Source organism: Anabrus simplex, chromosome 5, assembly GCF_040414725.1.
Source record: "Anabrus simplex isolate iqAnaSimp1 chromosome 5, ASM4041472v1, whole genome shotgun sequence".
In the NCBI taxonomy this organism is placed as follows: domain Eukaryota; kingdom Metazoa; phylum Arthropoda; class Insecta; order Orthoptera; family Tettigoniidae; genus Anabrus; species Anabrus simplex.
Window position 1 is genome coordinate 321,398,117 of NC_090269.1, and position 22,598 is coordinate 321,420,714.

The 22,598-nt window shown below is 42.2% G+C and overlaps 1 protein-coding gene across 4 annotated transcripts in view; it reads left to right on the plus strand.

The window, feature by feature from the left end:
* Nucleotides 1-360: 360 nt before the first annotated feature.
* LOC136874871 (uncharacterized) overlaps nucleotides 361-22,598 on the plus strand; it is a 38,728-nt gene continuing 16,490 nt past the window's right edge. The window contains exon 1 of one of the 4 annotated variants that reach the window (XM_067148566.2): nucleotides 361-453. The gene's annotated coding sequence lies outside the window, so the exon portion shown is untranslated. Of the gene's footprint in view, nucleotides 513-5,478; nucleotides 5,501-22,598 lie in introns of those variants that run through there. The other 3 variants (XM_067148564.2, XM_067148565.2, XM_067148567.2) reach the window with 3 other exon arrangements.

The window sequence follows — 22,598 nt, forward strand, 5'->3', positions numbered from 1 at the left end:
GATGTTGGGGACAGCACCTAGCCCCCGGGCCATTGGAATTAACCAATGAAGGTTAAAATCCCTGACCCGGCCGGGAATCGAACCCGGGACCCTCTGAACCGAAGGCCAGTACGCTGACCATTCAGCCAACGAGTCGGACGGTAACCAGATAAAGAAGAAGAAGAAGAAGTATGTAATGTATAATATTGGCATACTTAATGGTCTTGGAACGGGAATGGGTACTCAAGCGTCAGAGATGGCCTGGTATAGGGTTGCTTATTTTATATAGGCTACGACATTGGCTATAAAGACCTGCCCGTCGCGTTGCTACGTAAGCGAGAAAGCGTGTACAAAACGAACTCACTCAGCACAAGGGAATGCAGCAAACGAAAGCGTTATCTCCAGCTATTCTTGATCGTACAGTTCCATGTGTTATCATTATCAGTAGACAGTGTTATCTCGGTCAAGAGACAGGTGAGTCGTGTCTCATTAGAGAAGCTGCTTTAAGACCTACAGGTATATGCACACTTCACGTATGTTTAACTTTTACATAAATGTATAGACCGTATATTTTTACGTTAACGAGACTGTGCATGTACAGTATAATATACGAGTACATTCATTACCATTCAGGAATTTAATGCTCATGTTTTCAAAATGCCTTATACTTACCTGTAATTTTTAAACAAATTTGGATATTATTTTTTGTGACAAATGGTGTTTGCGCTATAAATAACACATTTTGTTGAATATTTAAATGATTATTTTGCTAAATGTTCGCCTCTGTGGTGTAGTGGTTAGTGCGATTAGCTGCGCCCCCCCCCCCGAAGGTCCGGGTTCCATTATCGGTTCTGCAACGAATTGTTAAGTGGTACGAGGGCTGGAACCAGGTCCACTCAGCCTCGGGAGGTCAACTGAGTAGGGGTGGGTTCGATTCCCACCTCAGCCATCCTGGAAGTGTTTTTCCGTGGTTTCCCACTTCTCCTCCAGGCAAATGGCGGGATGGTACCTAACTTAAGGCCATGGCCGCTTCCTTCCTTATTCCTTGTCTATCTCTTCCAATCTCCCCCCCCCCCACAAGGCCCCTGTTGAGCATAACAGATAAGGCTGCCTGGGCGAGGTACTGGTCCTCCTTGCCAGTTGTATCCCCGACTCCAACTCTTACGCTCCAGGACACTGCACTTGAGGCGGTAGAGGTGGGATCCCTGGCTGAGTCCGACGGAAAAACCAACCCGGGACTGTAAACCGATTAAGGAGGAAAGAAAGAAAGAAAAATTTTTTGCTAAAACTATTTAAATATTTATATCAACAACATACTAGCCTATAGAATCTCTAAGAAATTCCTTCCGTTCTTAATCATTAAGTTTCATAAATACATCAGTAATCTTTGCCCCATTCTCGCAGGTGTGCAGGTCGCCTATCAGGCGTCAACACAAAAAGACCTGCACCGGATCTATGGAGGCCACACGCCATTATTATTATTATTATTATTATTATTATTATTATTATTATTATTATTATTTAAAATTGTAAATACTTGTGAAAAAGGAAAGAGGCTAGAACATGCTGTTTGCAAAAATAAAATACTACAGCCAAATTTGAAAAGTGGTATGAGGGCTGGAACGGGGTCCACTCAACCTCGGGAGGTCAACTAAGTAGAGGTGGTCAGCCTCGGCCACTTAATTACAAATTATATTTAAATTATGGCGAACTTTTTCATGATAGAGCCTATTAAACGACTCCCAGTTCTAACGAGACTACAACACATATTTAGAAGTAGGGAAATCAGAAAAAAGTGTTCTGTAATTTATTCCGCTACAACTTTGTCTCGGCTAATATTTACTCCCTCGAAATAACGATGCATTATCCAGTGTAGAAGAAAAAAAGAAGAATGAGTTTCAAAATGGTGGTCCGCGCATTCAATCGTCTTTTGTAATCAGAACTTTTGGAGCCTGTAAGCATCCACTGACGATGTGAACACGTCTGATGTTGATGGACGACGACTCCATGTTTCGTCTTTCACAAGCGATCGACTAATTGGCTAAAACATTCTTCGTTTTGCCCTCCCTGTAGCCAACCTCAATTGAGGAGCTAATAAGATGAAATGAATGATGGTGAATGAAATTGCGTAAGGAAGTGGAAAGATTGGCAGTGGCCTATCCCGGCATTCGCCTACATAAGAAAATGGGAAACCACAGAAAATCATTCCCAAGACAGCCGAAGGCGGGGATCTAACTCAGGCGTTTTCTGAATGCAGAGCTTGGGTTCATAGCCGCCACTCCACTCGGTATAAGTAGAGGCATGATTTTTTTCGCATTAACGATAAACGCAACAAAAATTATTTTGAAGCGAATTTGAAATCTCTTAACGAATCATATACTTCTGGTTAGGAATTTAGTGATTTTTTTTCGCGAATTAGAGCGACAAGGCCAGTTTAAAGCGAAATGTACTTACTTTGCGATTAGTGCGAAAATGCAGCGAAATTCATGGAAAATGACGATCTTGAAATTGTATTCTACAGTAATGTCACCTGAGTGAAGAAAAGCAGAAAACAGAATAAGGATTTCTCATTTGGACAGATCGGTTCGTATTAATATTCTATAAAATCCCGTAATGGTTTGACCATATATGGTGAAAGTTATGGCCACGTAGGGTGAAATTATAATTTGTTATGTAATCTTGATTGGGGTTATATTATATAATAATAATATTTGTTTTACGTCCCACTAACTACTCTTTTACGGTTTTCGGAGACGCCGAGGTGCCGGAATTTAGTCCCACAGGAGTTCTTTTACGTGCCAGTAAATCTACCAACACGAGGCTGGCGTATTTGAGCACCTTCAAATTCCACCGGACTGAGCCAGGATCGAACCTGCCAAGTGGGGGTCAGAAGGCCAGCGCCTTAACCGTCTGAGCCACTCAGCCCAGCAGGGCTATATTATAGTTCTAATCAAGATTGCATAAGAATGAATAATTATCAATATTGCTTCTCTTTATCTATCTTTCACAAAAATAATTCATAACTCTCACGAATTAAACTTTCTTTTATAAATGATTTTAGGAATGGATTAAAGCAAAGCCGGCTCCGTGGTATAGGGGTAGCGTATCTGCCTCTTACCCGGTGGCCCCGGGTTCGATTCCCGATTACCTGGACCTGAAGGCTGGTTCGAGGTCCACTCAGCCTACGTGATTAGAATTGAGGAGCTATCTGATGGTGAGATAACGGCCCCGTCTAGAAAGCCAAGAATAACGGCCGAGAGGATTCGTCGAGCTGACCACACGACACCTCGTAATCTACAGGTCTTCGGGCAGAGCAGCGGTCGCTTAGCAGGTCAAGGCCCTTCAAGTGCTCTAGTGCCATGGGGTTTGGTTTGTTTTAAAGCGAAATTAAAGCGGTGGGGTCAGCCCTAATTCGCGAAATAACGCGGGAAATTGTTTCCTTTTCGCGAAATCGAACCTAATTCAGTGCGAAAATTTCATGCCTCTAAGTATAAGCATCAATGACAAAGAAAGCCTGGATGTGTCCTGACATACTGTCCTTTGATGTTTGTATGTGTTCAGTTAAGACGAACTACTTGTGTTTCTATTTAAACTACAATGCGACCCTCCAACATGAAACTTCACCGGCCATCAATGATACCGGCGTTTCTTATTTTCCAACTGAAGTTATGTATGTCAGTCTACTAGGCTAAATGAAATGCATATACCAACTCATTAGCTGCCTCGGTGGAATCAATGGTAGAGTGACGGACTCAAAATCCCAACATTCCGGCTGAGATATCTATTTTTGAAGGAAGCTCAAAAATCTTGTTGATATGTTAAAGATCTCTGCTGGCGCACTCAGTTTTACCCGACAAAACTAAATTAACTCAGCCATATTACCCGTTCCAGTATAATTTCACTTTCGTTGTTAGATAGCAGCACAATCTGAATGTCGAAATTGGTAGGCAGGCCGCCTAAATGACACCACTTCAGAAGGAATGCACCATTGTAGCTGAGGTCATACGATTATTATTATTATTATTATTATTATTATTATTATTATTATTATTATTAACCAAGTCTACGAGCGACACCTTCACATCATTCCTTAACAGGGACTGGTTGGAATTAGTAATGGTCGATGAAAGTAACAAACTTGTTCTAGCCCTTACCAGAAGATAGGATGCACTTGGATTTGGAAATAATTTTTTGCTAGTTACTTTACGTCGCACCGACACAGATAGGTCTTATGGCGATGATGGGACAGGAACGGTCTAGGAATGGGAAGGAAGCGGCCGCGGCCTTAATTAAGGTACAGCCCCAGCATTTGCCTGGTGTGAAAATGGGAAACCACGGAAAACCAACTTCAGGGTTGCCGACAGTGGGGTTCGAACCCACTATCTCCCGGATGCGAGCTCACAGCTGCGTGCTCCTAACCGCACGGCCAACTCGCCCGGTTGGAAATAATTATTGTGAGTACCGATACCTACAATAATAAAGACAGGGCGGCGCCTATAAGAAATGTCACATTCAGGAATGAATGAAAAACGAAGGAAATGTTGAAGAAGAGGAGAAAATCATGTTATTGGAAGTAAACTTGCACAGTTAAAATGAATGCTGAATGTTACACTTCCCGGACGTATGACAATAGACACGGTCATGGATTTCCCATTCTATGTAGAGTGCTTGTAGACCTTGGGGTACAATTTGGTGACGGAGTAATGCTTTTCCTAGGATACAACGTAACTAAGAATGAAAGTAATCTCACATCTCACACTATCAAACTGATTATTTAGAAATTTGAATAATTTTCAAACGTTCGTTCGCCCTATTGTGATCATTCCATCGCAATGGTACTGTTATATCGGGCGGAAGATTCAAAATGATGTTATAAATATCATTTTAACAGTTTTATCATGTATTTCTATCCATCCAGTGAACTGAAATCTAAGAGAAAACGTTGTTATTTGACTAAGTGAAGTCGATATGATCAAATAAAGAAATTCTCACAGGTTTGACCCCGCTTAAGTTTGCCCCTAAGGATTGCAGGACAACCGTTGTTGTACCATATTCTGGGGCTCAGAGAAATATTTTTATTGGTGTCTCATATGAGGGTCAGAACTAACATTTAAGTAGTCAAACTTCCGATTTGTCAAAATTTGTGTTGAATATTTGCCGTGTTCATAATTAGTTATTCACAAACTGAAATTGTATTCTCTACAACGTCACTTATATTTGTTAGCCTGTCTAGTTCGGACAAAACGAAATCTTGTAAATCGGTTTTCGTGTACTGTACTCACTCCTGGGCTCTGAGGTGTACTGAGTGGGCGTAATCGAGAGCTCACAGCAGGAATTCCCCCGCGGGGCAAGGTTACGCCGCGCTACGTTTATCATTGTGATATTTATCTGAGCCTTGAATAAGCGATATAGCAATATCGAAAGTATCACTTATAGTTTTCCAGAAACAGACTGATTTTCGTAACGCCAACTTCCTGTGTAATTATGCAGGCCGGTGGAGTGAGAGTTTATAATTTTATTAGTAAGTAAACCTGTCTTCGACAGTCGAAATGATTATTATCTAAGAAGTAATTTTAAAATTTAAATGGACTTTTAATATATCTTATGAATAAAAATTATACTTTCCAGATTTTATATGGTATTTGAATGGAATCAAAAAATTTATTATGGTATTTCCTTACAAACCATATTGGGTGTAGTTGCAGATTGGAGTTATGCTTTGACGTCTTTGGATCAGCGCACTCTTGAGGAAGCTACATACAGCTGTCCAAAATTCAAAAATGGAGAGATTTATCCCAAATTTAAAGTTTGTCAAGGTGACTTGCTCATGGAAGTCTAAATTTAATAACGAAGTTATGTATGTATGTATGTTGCATATTGGGTATTCAGCCCGAAGGCTGGTTTGATCCTCTGCAACTCCGCCAACAGCTGTCATAAATAGCTTAGGCGTCACTGAAGAGGCGTACTAGGGACATGAGGAGGGAGGTAGTTTCCCGTTGCTTTCCTCACCGAGCCAGCCGTTATATCGGCATTAAAGGTGCTAAATTCATTCTTCGAATAAAATTCTTTCTTCCTGAAACTGGGCCCGTCAAAATTTCTGCATGAACGATATTTTTGTCTAGCTGTAGTACAGTCAATCTCGTTCCGCTGCCTAAACCAGCTTTATTAACTTCATTAACATCATCGTACCCTACGGAGTCAATGCTAGTGTACGTTATTTGGTCACCTGTCAAACTATTCAGAACCTGCTGGTTGATGACATTAACTTTTTTCTAATTTTTTGGCACAAAATTGCTACTTTGTAGAAAAATTGTATTCTCACTTGGATAAAAAGAATAAACAGTGTGAATCTCGCACAATATTTTTTGAAATCTGGTTTTGTCGAATCTTGGCAATGCTATTTTTCTCAGTTCTCCGTTTCCGAGTTTTAGAAGACATTCACTGAAGTTAAATCCAAATTTTGGGCCATAGAGTAGAATATCTAAAACTTGACTGGAGAACAGCTGCTCGGTGACAGTGAGGAATTATTTCCAGGCACTGTATGCACCAAGCAAGATCACTTTTCTAGCAAAAGGTGATTTGTGTTCATTTTAAGTAACAGATTTACTGCTGAAAGAACATATTGGAGAGCCATAGTTGCCTCGTCTCATATGATTAACTTGGGTCGGTAGATGCAGTGGGTCTCGGCCCATAAGTGGCCACGGCTGGTCCGTGGTCCAACAGCTCTGCACTCTGACCGGCCAACCGAGCAGAGGAGGGCTGGCCACGGCTTTACCGCGGCTCTACGCCTCTACATTCGGGAGACGGGACAGAGCTGAGAATGGTTTTCCGTGGTTTTCCATTCTCCTGCATTAAGGCGAATGCCATGACAGCTGCTAGTATAGACCACGGCCGCCAACCCTCTCACCTTCTCCGAGCATCTCCTTCACCGTAACAAATCTCCCGGCCTGAGAGACGGCGTCACCGTCTAAGAGGCCCGCCTCCCCCTTCAGGGAAAGAATGAAAACATTTTAGTAGTAGATTAACTTAGCCTGTCTAATTTCCTTTGTATTTTCTCATATCGTTCTTATGTTAGACGTAGGGTGCTGTGAATTTAGATTAGTTACTCTCTCTTTCCTGTGATTTAACTTTACTCAAATCATGTTTCCCCAAACGTATAGTTTTAGCTTCAGTTGTTTGTCTCTGTAACTGCATATTTTAAGCGCTGCACTTTTGCCTTTGTTTACTTTTTTTGTCTTCCTCGTAGAGTTTTATTACGTTGAATGGTCAGCACATTTACAATCTGTTGATTTAACCATAGAAAATTCATACAACTTATGACGATCGAAGATTCTTTTCTAGTGAGACCTCACGCCTTCATGTACTTAATGTTCCGCCGGTGGATTTCTGTTGGAGATGGCAGATGTGGCAAAAGCGATGGCGTAAACTCCACAATCGATCATGTTAGGCTAATGATCTGCACTGTGATAAACATTGGACAGGAGTCGGGAACAGTCTGAATATAAAATCCTTTTGTCCTGGCAACAAAGTATCCGTGTATGAGGCACGGTATCGTAAATATTAATTTTTGAAATCATCATGATGAACATTACAGGGTGTCCTTAAAATGATTCCAGTATTTAAAGAAGGCACCACGCAACAAACGAAGGCAAAACGGTCCTATAAACATTGGTCACAAATCCAATATCTTCGGAGTTATGGTCCGCTACCACTACTATCAATGATCTTGATGTTCCAACAATTTATGGAGGGTAGTATGCAACAAAAGACGGAAATACGTTCCTACTTAGACATTGGTCGTGAAACTATTAGCGTTTTGTGTTGTGGTTTTACTATGATGGGGCACCGGCCCATTTTCATCACAGGGTCAGGCGACACCTAATACGGGTCTTCCACGAGCGATGGACTGCCCGTTCGCCTGACCTTAGCCCTTTAGATTTGGCTTTGGGGATATGTAAAAACTGTGGTGTATGTGGTCACCATAAACGATGTGAATGCACTACGAGAACGCGTATTCAGTGGCTATGATGCAATTCAGCAACAGCCACGGGTGTTGCAACGAATCCGTGATTCCGTGTGACGTATGGAGGAAGGGTACATTGGAATGGATGGTGGTCACATGTTGTGAGGAGTAGATCAAAGACATAGTGATCATTGATGGTTGTGGTAGCGGAGCACAACTCCGAAGATACTGGGTTTGCAATCCATGATTACAGGACATTTTTTCCTTCGTTTGTTGCGTGCTGCTTCCCCGGTAAATATTGGAACTTTTTTTTTTCAAGGACACCCTACATACAGTCCATGAGGTAATGTACGTTTTCGACATTTCTCTAATTATCTGTTTGTGTGGACTATAGTCGGTTAAACTAAGTCCTTCTATCTCGTGCTTATCGATGGAGATAATGTGTCTTCATACGTCAGAATGAAAATAAAGATCCATTCACTTCACTGAAAGAAATGTTTTCACTGAACAGTATGATGGTCAGCCTGCATTGCTGATTGCTCTTGTAATCTGTAGCTGATATCAGTTTCACGATTTACCAAACGTTCCTGTTTCCTTAATACCTATCTGTACTTCCTCTTAAAACATTAATCACCACCAAACCAAACCAAATCCCACGGAACTTAACGCCCTTGAATGGGCTCTGGCTTGCCCAGCGACCGCTGCTCAGCCCGAAGGCCTGCAGATTACGAGGGTCCGTGTGGTCAGCACGACGCATCCTCTCGGCCGTTATTCTGGGCTTTCGAGACCGGGGCCGCCATCTCAACGTCAGGTAGCTCCTCAGTTCTAATCACGTAGGTTGAGTGGAACTCGAACCAGCCCTCAGGTCGAGAGGAAAGTCCCTGACCTGGCCGGGAATCGAAGCCGGGACCTCCGGGCGAGAGGCAGGCACACTACCCCTACACCACGGGGCCGGCATTAATCACCACCGCCACCACCTTAATATATCTACGGAAGGAAACAGAAGTCAAGATGTACGTAGTTCGAGCTCATGCAGATAGATACAGCTGTGTACGTCATCATGGTGAATATGAGACATTCACTTCGGTGAAAGAAACGTATTTTTCTTTTCTTTTTTTCTTTTTTTCTTTAGTGCAGATCTTGTAGTCGTGAGAGTTTCGTTGTATTTTTCTTGTAAATAAGACATAACAATCTACAACTGGTGCCAGTTTCAGCTGTAGAAACCTCGTTTTCCCGGTATCACTGGTGAATGACACAGAATAGCCCGTAGGAGCCACATTTCAACTTTATATGGGTCGGTGGATGCAGAATGGGTCTCGACCCACAAGTGACCACGGCTGGTCCGTGGTCCGACAGCTCTGCACTCCAACCAGCCAACCGATCAGAGGAGGGGTGGATACGGCTCTACTATGGCTCTAAGCCTCTGTATTCGGGAGAAGGGACTGGGATGGGCCTCACGTCTGGCCCCAAACGTCGGCTGTCCTGAGAATCATTTTCCGTGGTTTTCCATGCTCCTGCACTAAGGCGAATGCCGGGACAGTTCCTAGTATAGGCCACGGCAGCCAACTCCTCACCTTCTCCGTGGATCTCCTTCGCAGTAACAAATCTCTCGGCCTGAGAGACGGCGTTACCGTCTAAGAGGCCCGCCTCCCCCTTCAGGGGAGGAATGAAAACGTTTAAGTAATAGCAATCAACTTTATAGTATGGACCAATCTAAACATTTCAGACAGACGCACATGTATATACAGTATACAGTATAAATTTTCCTTTCAAAAGATATCCTGTATAGTTTGAAACGGCGATGGTTAACCTCAGTCGTCGATGATTTAAACGTAAGAGGCGAGGAACTGGACGAGGGCACAGACTTAGTGCGAAGGAGCGTAGTTCCACGCCCCACTAACTACGTACAGAGTAATAAATAAGTTACAAGATTGTGAGCGGCTGCAGGATGACCTCGATAGTGTTGTGAGATGGACGGTGGACAATGGTATGGTGATAAACGGGGTTAAAAGTCAGGTTGTGAGTTTCACAAATAGGAAAAGTCCTCTCAGTTTTAATTACTGCGTTACAACAACTTGTCCTCGGATACTCCCGGCACGAAAAGCCATATGTCTTTTCATTTACATGTGGATCTGGTCAAGTTTTACGTCCAGAACTCCTTCCCAACACTAATCCTATGTGGAAGGATGTACACTGACTGACAGAGCAAATGCAACACCAAGGAGGAGTGGTTCGAAAGGGATGAAAGTTGGGGAAAAAACAGAGACGGTACGGACGAATAATTGATGTTTATTTCAAACCGATATGCAGGTTACACAATGCGCACGGCATCGACTCAGTAGGATGTAGGACCACCGCGAGCGGCGATGCACGCAGAAACACGTCGAGGTACAGAGTCAATAAGAGTGCGGATGGTGTCCTGAGGGATGGTTCTCCATTCTCTGTCAACCATTTGCCACAGTTGGTCGTCCGTACGAGGCTGGGGCAGAGTTTGCAAACGGCGTCCAATGAGATCCCACACGTGTTCGATTGGTGAGAGATCCGGAGAGTACGCTGGCCACGGAAGCATCTGTACACCTCGTAGAGCCTGTTGGGAGATGCGAGCAGTGTGTGGGCGGCCATTATCCTGCTGAAACAGAGCATTGGACAGCCCCTGAAGGTACGGGAGTGCCACCGGCCGCAGCAAATGCTGCACGTAGCGGTGGGCATTTAACGTGCCTTGAATACGCACTAGAGGTGACGTGGAATCATACGCAATAGCGCCCCAAACCATGATGCCGCGTTGTCTAGCGGTAGGGCGCTCCACAGTTACTGCCGGATTTGACCTTTCTCCTCGCCGACGCCACACTCGTCTGCGGTAACTATCACTGACAGAACAGAAGCGTGACTCATCGGAGAACACGACGTTCCGCCATTCCCTCATCCAAGTCGCTCTAGCCCGGCACCATGCCAGGCGTGCACGTCTATGCTGTGGAGTCAATGGTAGTCTTCTGAGCGGACGCCGGGAGTGCAGGCCTCCTTCAACCAATCGACGGGAAATTGTTCTGGTCGATATTGGAACAGCCAGGGTGTCTTGCACATGCTGAAGAATGGCGGTTGATGTGGCGTGCGGGGCTGCCACCGCTTGGCGGCGGATGCGCCGATCCTCGCGTGCTGACGTCACTCGGGCTGCGCCTGGACCCCTCGCACGTGCCACATGTCCCTGCGCCAACCATCTTCGCCACAGGCCCTGCACCGTGGACACATCCCTATGGGTATCGGCTGCGATTTGACGAAGCGACCAACCTGCCCTTCTCAGCCCGATCACCATACCCCTCGTAAAGTCGTCTGTCTGCTGGAAATGCCTCCGTTGACGGCGGCCTGGCATTCTTAGCTATACGCGTGTCCTGTGGCACACGACAACACGTTCTACAATGACTGTCGGCTGAGAAATCACGGTACGAAGTGAGCCATTCGCCAACGCCGTGTCCCATTTATCGTTCGCTACGTGCGCAGCACAGCGGCGCATTTCACATCATGAGCATACCTCAGTGACGTCAGTCTACCCTGCAATTGGCATAAAGTTCTGACCACTCCTTCTTGGTGTTGCATTTGCTCTGTCAGTCAGTGTATTTACTATCGCATGTATTTGTGGTGGTGGTGGTGGTGATGGTAGTGGTGGTGGTGGTGGTGGTGGTGTTGTTTGAGTCATCAGTCCATAGACTAGCTTGATGCAGCCGTCCATACCACCCTATCCTGAGCTATTCATTTCTGCGTAACTACTTATGTATTAAGGCTAACACAAACACAAACATCGTGTCTCCTAGCCAGGGGAATGAGATGCAGCTAAAACTCCGACCTGGTCGGGAATCGAGCTCGCGCTCTTTGAACCGAAGGCCGCTACACTGACTATTCAGCTAACAAATCGCATGAAAGGGACTAACAAGCTTCGAAAGAAATAAGGACTTTACCGTTTGAAGACTCTTCTCGGGGGAATATAACACTATAAATCTCGAGACCATAATTACAAGAACTACTACGAGCTGTTGTTAGCTCTTCAACCATCAGTCTCCACAGCACATACAGTGTATTTCTTGAACCTCCATCTCCAGATGACTAACACGTTATTTGTGTCTGAGTAACGAATACTTAATCACTTAAGGTAACTGAGAAGTCCATCAATAGCGGTTACACATTTTCACATCAGAGGACAGAGAGTTGCGTGCTTCACGATACCTCTAACATAATTGAGGTCACAGCGACAAGCAGAATATTTGGGAACCTAACGCAATAATGTCTAAAGTTCACGGAGCGTAGCAGAAAAAGACTCTATTAGGGAAGAAGAGTTTGGGGTCAAAACGTGAAACAAGGAGAGAGTTTTGTTTATAATTGTATTTCCAATTGTTCCTCTGTTGATACACCGTGTGCTGAGTCAGAGGCGCACTGGAAATGTGAAGGTCATAAAAACTATCTGTATTACCCGTCGTTCATGCGTTATGCCTTTGCTGACGAGACCCAGAGTTTACAGTGCACTGTGTCTTCTGGCATGTGCTAGAACAAAAGTGTTACTTTCACTGAGCCTGTATTAGACCCCGCTCTGACTTTGACAAATGGAAGTGATCGTTGTATGAGCAATACTAGTAATGCCATTCCTTGATAACCAGGCTCTGGTGTGAAAACATCGCTCGTAGGGTCGAATGGTACGTGAATTTACTGGGTTTGGCAGACTGGTATGTAATATCAACTTCTGGCTCGGTGAGGAAAGCAACGTGAAATTACCCCGCTCCTTATTTCCCAAGTATAACTCTTCCGTGATGACTTGGCCATTCATGACAGCTAATAGCAGAGGTATTGAGGATCAAACCAGCCTTCAGGTTAGTAGGAGGAACTAGTTAAATACAACTCGTTGCAAACTGATCAGTAGGGGCTGATGACCACGTGACTGTACACCTTGTAAAAACAATAACGACTACAACCACTCCTGTCAATTGATTACAACGACGACTAATTATATTATTATTATTATTATTATTATTATTATTATTATTATTATTATTATTATTATTATTATTATTGAATATCCAAAGCAGTTTGGAACCCTATTTTACATAGTATACTAGGGTTGTAGTTAAAATACATATTCACTTTTACAATGAAAATGAATTCATGTATCTAATCGACGTAAAATGAAGTGGATGAAGTTAATAAAATATTTGTAACAGCGCGGCTTCTTAAACAAATGATACAGGGGTTTTGATAATGCAGTGTTGCAATAATTCAAATGAGAGTACAAGTCATGCCTTCTTCTTTCAAATGCAGCACATTCAATTAGTAGGTGGTCCACGACTAAGTAATAGTTCAACCAACCAACCAACCAACCAACCAATCAATCAATCAATCAATCAATCAATCAATCAATCAATCAATCAATCAATCAATCAATCAATCAATCAATCAACCAATCAATCAATCAATCACCACTGATCTGCATTTAGGGCAATCACTCAGGTGGTAGATTCCCAATCAGTTATTTACGTAGTCTTTTCTTAAATAATTTCAAACAAGTTGGAAATTTATCGAATATCTCCTTTGTAAAGTACTTTATAGGGAAGGGAAGGAGTCCAGGGAGTTAAGACCCTCTTCGAAATATCCTTAGTTTTCTGGAAAGTTTGATGCTGGCCTATTTGTGAACATTTTACGTTGAAAGCTGAATTCACTACCTGATCAACGTCCACTAGAATTGACGTTGTCTGTAGAATCAAATATTATATAAATCGTTCAACCTATACAAACATTTAATTTATACAGCAATTTAGAAATTACTATAAATTTCAGAACATACCGCTTCGTCGAAAATCTCGTCTCCAGTAAGCTGGACAGGAATTGGATAGCACACCTTTCCGTTTGTTATTCAGAAATGAAAATAAGAAAAAGTATTATCGGATTAAGAAATAGTCACATTTAAATCCTTTAACGCAGAGACAAATAATAATAATAATAATAATAATAATAATAATAATAATAATAATAATAATAATAATAATAATAATAATTTGGTAGTGGTCATGCGATACTAATTTGTATGACCTACCCCCCCCCCCCTCCACCACCACCACCACCACCACCGGCCAATCTTGTCTAGCACTACCAGTACTTTAAAGACAAATATTCAGAATTCGCGAAATGTATGCGAACGAGGCCGAACATCCCCTCGAGATACATTTCTAAATACGTGCCTTCTCCCTTGGTAAATTATTCCAATGCCTAACTCCTCTTCCTATGAACGAATATTTCACCAAATTTGTCCTCTTGAATTCCAAATTTATCTCCGTACTGTGATCTTTCCTGCTTTTAAAAACACCACTTAAATGTATTCGTCTACATATGCCATTCCACGCTATCTCTCCACTGACAGCGCGGAACATACCGCTCGTCTCCTTTCTCCCAGGTCTTGGCAGTCCAAAGTTTGCAACATTTTCGTAATAATATTTTGCCGGAAATCACCAATAACAAATCATGCTGCTTTTCATTGGATTCTTCCCGTTCTTGAACCAAGTCAGCCTGGTGAGGGTCACATACCCTAATACTCTATCAATCACTCAATCACTACTGATCTGCATTTAGGGCAGTCGCCCAGGTGGCAGATTCCCTATCTATTGTTTTCCTAGCCTTTTCCTGAATGTTCGCAAAGAAATTGGAAATTTATTGAACATCTCCCTTGGTAAGTTATTCCAATCCCTAACTCCCCTTAGTATAAACGAATATTTGCCCCAATTTGTCCTCTTGAATTCCAACTTTATCTTCATATTGTGATCTTTCCTACTTTTAAAGACACCATCCAAACTTATTCGTCTACTGATGTCCTCCCACGCCATCTCTCCACTGACAGCTCAGAACATACCACTTAGTCGAGCAGCTCGTCTCCTTTCTTCCAAGTCTTCCCAGCCCAAACTTTGCAACATTTTTGTAACGCTACTCTTTTGTCGGAAATCGCCCAGAACAAATCGAGCTGCTTTTCTTTGGATTGTTTCCAATTCCTGAATCAAGTGTCCCATACACTGGAACCATACTCAAGTTGAGGTCTCACCAGAGACAAATATGCTCTCTCCTTTACATCCTTACTACAACCCCTAAATACTCTCATAACCATATGCAGAGATCTGTACCCTTTATTTACAATCATATTTATGTGATTACCCCAATGAAGATCTTTCCTTATATTTATACCTAGGTATTTACAATGATCCCCAAAGGGAACTTTCACCCCATCAACGCAGTAATTAAAACTGAGAGGACTTTTCCTATTTGTGAAACTCACAACCTGACTTTTATCCCCGTTTATCATCATACCATTGCCTACTGTCCATCTTACAACATTATCGAGGTCATTTTGCAGTTGCTCACAATCTTGTAACTTACGGGTATTTATTACGCTGTACAGAATAACATCATCTGCGAAAAGCCTTATCTCTGATTCCACTTCTTTACAGATATCATTGATGTATACAAGAAAACATAAAGGTCCAATAATACTGCCTTGAGGAATTCCCCTCTTAATTTTTACAGGGACAGATAAAGTTTTACTTACTCTAATTCTCTGAGTTCTATTTTTTAGAAACAGAGCCACCCATTCAGTCACTCTTTTGTCAAGTCCAATTGCACTCATTTTTGCCAGTAGTCTCCCATGATCTACCCTAAATGCCTTAGATAAGTCAATTGCAATACAGTCCAACTGACCTCCTGAATCCAGGATATCTGCTATATCTTGCTAGAATCCTACAAGTTCGGCTTCTGTGGAATAACCTTTCCTAAACCCAAACTGCCTTCTGTCAAACCATTTATTAATTTTGCAAACATGTTTTATATAATCAGAAAGAATGCCTTCCCAAAGCTTACATACAATTCATGTCAAACTGACTGGCCTGTAATTTTCAGCTTTATACCTATCACCCTTTCCTTTATATACAGGGGCTACTATAGCAACTCTCCATTCATTTGGTATAGCTCCTTCAACCAAACAATAATCAAATAAGTACTTCAGTTATGGTACTATATCCCAACCCATTGTCTTTAGTATATCCCCCGAAACCTTATCAATTCCAGCTGCTTTTCTAGTTTTCAACGTTTGTTTCTTACTGTAAATGTCATTGCTGTCATAGGTAAATTTTAATACTTCTTTAGCATTAGTCACCTCCTCTATCTGGACATTATCCTTGTAACCAACAATCTTTACATACTGCTGACTGAATACTTCTGCCTTTTGAAGATCCCCGCATACACACTCCCCTTGTTCATTAATTATTCCTGGAACGTCCTTCTTGGAACCTGTTTCTGCCTTAAAGCACCTATACATACTCTTCCATTTTTCACTAAAATTAGTGTGGCCACCAATTATGCTTGCCATCATGTTATCCTTAGCTGACTTCTTTGCTAGATTCAATTTCCTAGTAAGTTCCTTCAATTTTTCCTTACTTCCACAGCCATTTCTAACTCTTTATTTCTTTCCGTCCTGCACCTCCTTCTTAGTCTTTTTACTGCCCTGTTATAATATAGTGGATCTTTACCATTCCTTACCACCTTTAAAGGTACAAACCTATTTTCACATTCCTCAACAATTGCTTTAAACCCATCCCAGAGCCTGTTTACATTTTTATTTACCGTTTTCCACCGATCATATTTGCTTATTAAAAACTCCCTCATGCCTGTTTTATCAGCCATATGGTACTGCCTAACAGACCTAATTTTAATCTCTTCCTTTCTTTCACATTTATTTTTAATTACCACAAAAACAGCTTCGTGGTCACTAATACCATCTATTACTTCGGTTTCTCTATAGAGCTCATCTGGTTTTACCAGCCCCACATCCAGAATATTCTTCCCTCTAGTTGGTTCCATCACTTTCTGCATCAGGTGCCCTTCCCATATTAACCTATTTGCCATTTGTTGGTCATGCTTCCTGTCTTTCGCATTACCTTCCCAATTGACAGAGATCACCCGCTACTATCACGTTCGTTTCCTTATCGTTTCCCACATAGCTGATTATCTTATCAAATCATTCTGAATCAGCATCTGCGCTACCCTTTCCTGTTCTGTACACTCCAAAGACATCTAGTTGCCTATTATATTTAGAAATGGGCCTTACCCCTAGAATTTCGTGCTTGTCACCTTTAACTTTTTCGTAGCTTACAAATTCTTCTTTCACGAGAATGAATACTCCCCCTCCCACCATTCCTATCCTATGACACACCCTCCAGTTCCGTGAGAAAATTTCTGCATCCATTATATCATTTCTCAGCCATGATTCAACTCCTATTACAATATCTGGTAAGTATATAACTATTAAATTACTTAATTCTATTCCTTTCTTTACAATACTTCTACAGTTGAGCACTAACAGTTTTATGTCATCCCTACTTGATTTCCAGTTCCCTGTTTCCTTAACACCGCTGCCTAGCGCACCCTGTTTCCCTGAATGTACCTCCCTATTATCCTTCTAAACAAATTTCCCAACTTATATGTATCACTGCGGTTTAAGTGAAGGCCATCTGAGCGCAGATCCCTATATCCTACCCACCCATTAGGATCTAGAAATTTCACTCCCAGTTTCTTTTCTCCGGCACGTTAAAGAAATCCAACATAAAAATACTCAAAACACTCTAGTGCCTCTTAAAATCTATAGCAATTGGAGATTGTTGTTATTATTATTGTACCGGGGGTACTTCTTCTCCGGTCAGTTAAACTGTGCACCCTCTATAAGGCCATCTATGTAATCTAACTTGAACTGATGTTTTACAAGATATTTTTGTTTTCAACTGTTAGTTGCCTCTACCATAGGTTTAATTGCTCCATCTAGTGGGGTAAACTATAATCATGTCATAAAGAAATGTGTAATTGTGATGTTTGTCAACCTGGTTCTTAGGATGGTTATTATGTATCAAAGTTGTCAACACTTCAGCTGGTTAATCAACCTATCAGAAATTTGTAAATATTTTCTCTAGCCAATTAAAAGTGGGGGTGTGTACAGGAATCCAGCATATCAGTAAAGAATTCTGGAAACTTCCTCTCAAAAATATAAAATCTGGGCGCTTTACGGCCGTATTGTCTTGATTGCTCTAGTGATTTGAGAGCGGCGTATCCTAAGGGAGGTAGAGGCCGCGGGCGTCGTTCGGAAGGCCAAGCAACTCAAGGTAATGGCACAATTTTCATAAACATGTGATAGCTCCTGGGGATAGCTTGAGGGGAATTGAATTTAAATTTCTAAATTTGGTGTTCCAAATGTAGAATTTATCGCCAAGTCTCAGGACTCTGTTCTAGTCCCTATTGGGAATTACGTAATGTAAGGGAACAAAGAGTGATCAAGTTCCCATTCAACTTGGCATGAGGGGACTAAAGTCTCTAAACCCCTAAAATTGTTAACACTTATTTGGTATTTAATGTTTCTCATTTAGTCATCCCGGTGAAGAATAGGCTTAGCCTCTGTATCATCGGGGCCCACTTAGGATTTTTAACTACTCCTATAAGGAGAGCAAGTGTTTCGCCTCCTAGCCTTTTGTTATGGCCAGTCATGTTCAACCTTTTCTTTTACACAAAGGCCATTTAGTATGGGCACTCATGTCACTGTTTATTCGGTAATTGTTTCTGGTGTTAGTTCCCTTTAGGAACAGTGTGTTACAAACTGTTGAGCAACAGATAAGCCCACATCAGAGCAACGGGGAGTAAGTAGGCCCTACTTCAAGTAAGGACAATCGATAGACTGTAAGTGCACCATAAGAAAATGAATGCCTCTACGAGGCTGGGCTATGATATAGTTGGAGCGCAGACTCCCCTGTAGTGTAAAGGATAGGAGCAAATCGTGCTCTTGTAAATTTTCTATCTGCCAAGAGCGATCTAGCTCTTTTCTGTGTAAATTAGCATTTGTAATTCTCTCTCAAGTTTTTGTACCTGATATACGGACTTTTAAGCCTTTGTTACTACTAAAGCTGACAAGCTCATTATTATAGTTGTTATTCTTTCAGATTTTCTATTTATCAATGTTAAAGTAGAGAAAAAAGGGAAGAAATAAAATTTCAAAATTTAAGTTATGCTGTAGTTAATTCTTTGTCCACCCATTCAACCCTCGCGTTTTTTACACCTCTGTAATCCACGAAATTTCCTTTATTATTATTATTATTATTATTATTATTATTATTATTATTATTATTATTATTATTATTATTATTATTATTATTATTATTATTATTATTATATGGCCTATTTCCCAATTATCTGGATCGGCACTGAAGTAGATTAAGCCCAGTCGGATGCTCTTCTTATTTTCCTTAATCTGTTTACCCTCCAGGGTTGGCTTTTCCCTCCGACTCAGCGAGGGATCCCACCTCTAACGCCTCAAGGGCAGTATCCTGGAGCCTGAGACATTGGGTCGGGGATACAACTGGGGAGAATGACCAGTACCTCGCCCAGGCGGCCTCACCTGCTATGCTGAACAGGGGCCTTATGGGGGGATGGGAAGATTGGAAGGGATGGACGAGGAACAGGGAAGAAACCGGCCGTGGCCTTAAGTTAGGCACCATCCCGGCATTTGCCTGGAGGAGAAGTGGGAAACCGCGGAAAACAGGATGGCTGAGGTGGGAATCGAATCCACCTCTACTCATTTGACCTCCCGAGGCTGAGTGAACCCCGTTCCAGCCCTCGTGCCACTTTTCAAATTTCGTGGCAGAGCCGGGAATCGAACCCGGGCCTCCGGGGGTGGCAGCTAATCACACTAACCACTACACCACAGAGGCGGAGCACTATTGTTATTACCGAGCAAATTTGCCCAGTGGTTTGGGTCGCACAGCTGTGAGCTTGAATTCGGGAGATAGTGGGTTCGAACCCCACTGTCGGCAGCCGTGAAGATGTTTTCCGTGGTTTACCATTTTACACCAGACAAATGCTGGGGATGTACCTTCATTTCGGGCATGGCTGGTTCCTTCCCACTCCTAGCATTTTCCTATCCCATCGTCGCCATAAGACCTGTCGGTGCGACGTAAAGCAAATTGTAACAAAATAAAACAACTGTTGTTGTTCCTGTAGTGGTTGGCAGTGTGATGTGTTGTATGTAGATGAAGATTTATATTAAGAGGAACACAAACACCCAGCAGCCTCCGAGCTAGAAGAATTACAGTAAGTACTGTAACTGCGGCTAAAATCCCCGGCCTTGCTGGAAATCGAACGCGGGGCCCTATGAACTGAAGGCTACTATGCAGACAGTTCAGCCAAGGAGCCAGATTATTATTATTATTATTATTATTATTATTATTATTATTATTATTATTATTATTATTATTATTATTATTATTATTATTATTATTATTATTATTATTATTATATAGTTTGGGATTTAACAATCATTTGTCTGAATAATGAAGGAACCATTCCCAAGATAGCTGTGGAGATTCTCGACGTATTCTTGTAAATTTCCGAGAAAATAATGTTGCGAAAATGTTTCAGACTTTGGGATTGAAAGTAAGGAAACGAGCTGCTCGACTAAACGGTATGTTCCGAGCTGTCAGTGAAAAGATGGCGTGGAATTACATTAATAGACGAATAAGCTTGACTGGAGCTTTTGAAGATAAAAAGGTGAAATTATGAAGATAAAGATGGAATTCAAGAAGACAAATTGGGAGCAAATATGCATTTATAGGAAGAGGAATTAGTGATTGGAATAATTTATCAAGGGGAATATTCCATACATTTCTAACTTCCTTGAAATAATTTTAGTAAATTCTCGGTATACAATTGGTAAAGAACCTGCTTGCTACTCGGGCGAAAGTCCTAAATGCAGGTCAGTGATAATACTGATTGAAACTAGCCAGCTGTGACTGTACTCCTTCAGCACTACGTATCTTTACATTCAAGGCTACATAAAAAAATGGCCTTGTGTTTTAAACTGACTTAGCACCAATCATACCGTTCTCGAAGAGATACGAAATTAGTACGGTGATTTTCTTCCTCGTACGTCTACTAACCTCCTCTTTCACTTTGTCCTTGTTAGCTGATTGACATCGTCACTGGTTTTTCATCAAGACTTGATTCCTGGGCGATGCATGTGGGATTTTCGAAAGGTATGTCCAAGTGGTTTTGATTCTACGTAAGACTGAGTTACCTGTGGTAATTATCACGATATTAACAGTCACGTAAAAGAACAAGTTTTGCTTCATCTTGTCCATCCCTGACACGTGAACACTTGGTAGGTTTTTCTTTTCTCCTTACTCTTATCTAATAGGCAGTCTTGTTGGAATTAGGACTCCATCCTTATTTTCACCTAGGCTAATGAACTTCACGTTAAGCTCCGTAACTCAAACATAATCTTCTAAGCCGAATTATGATGCTAAGGCTTTAGTTACGTAATTTCGGTAACTATTAACTTCCCACCTAGTCCGGCCCCGCGGTGTAGGGGGCAACGCGTCCGCCTATCACCCGGTGGCCCCGGGTTCGATTCCCGGACGGGTCAGGGATTTTTAATTGTAAATGATTAATATCCCTGGTCTTAACGTTCCTTTCCTCACATTCAGCACTTTACACTTCCGCCATTTACAAAATACACGCAGGTTCCTCACATATGGTGCAAGTAGAAGCAAAAGATCTTTCTAGGTCGACGCCCCGAACAAATAGCATTGTAAAAAAAAAAAATCCCACCTATTTGTGCTTAACTGACAGATGTTTTGTTTAATACCTCGTTCGCTCGTAATCTGTTTACCCTCCAGGGTAGGTTTTTCCCTCGGACTCAGCGAGGAATCCCACTTCTACCGCCTCAGAGGCAGTGTCCTGGAGCTTCAAACTCTGGGTCGGGGGATACTACTGGGGAGGATGACCAGTACCTCGCCCAGGCGACCTTACCTGCTATGCTGAACAGGGGCCTTGTGGGGGGATGGGAAGTTTGGAAGGGATAGACAAGGAAGAGGGAAGGAAGTGGCCGTGGCCTTAAGTTAGGTACCATCTCGGCATTCGCCTGGAGGAGAAGTGGGAAACCACGGAAAACTACTTCCAGGATGGCTGAGGTGGGAATCGAACCCCCCTCTACTCAGTTGACCTCCCGAGCCTGAGTGGACCCCGTTCCAGCCCTCGTACCAATTTTCAAAAATTTCGTGGCACAGCCGGGAATCGAACCCGGGCCTCTGGGGGTGGTAGCTAATCACACTAACCACTACACCAAAGAGGCGGACTATTTAATACCTACTAGTTAATATTTGCAGTCTGCTGGTCAAGTTATCAGCCCAGAAGTTAGTTGGATCCTCAAATAACACCAGTGAAGGTTCTCCGATTATAGAGAAGCCGCAAAAGTCGATAGTGACACTATAATGAGGCGTACTAGGCGTGATGAGAAGTGAGATAACTTCGATTGCTTTTCACTGAGCTATAAAGTACTGTTGCAACACGATTTACTATATAAGTAACACCTTTCACAGCATTTAGAATGTAGATGCACTAGCTATGTTCTGAATTCATTACTGAGTACCATCAATAGCTCAGCAGCTTCCTTACTGTGGTACACATCCTTACGGAGTGCGTGGTCCTCTTCGATCTATGCCGTAGCTTAAAACTTCCGAGTACCGCCCGCGTCCTATCCGAGACGACGAGCAGTCAGCAGACCCCGTCATCCGTTTTGTGAGGGATAATTGCCCGTTTTCATGTATAA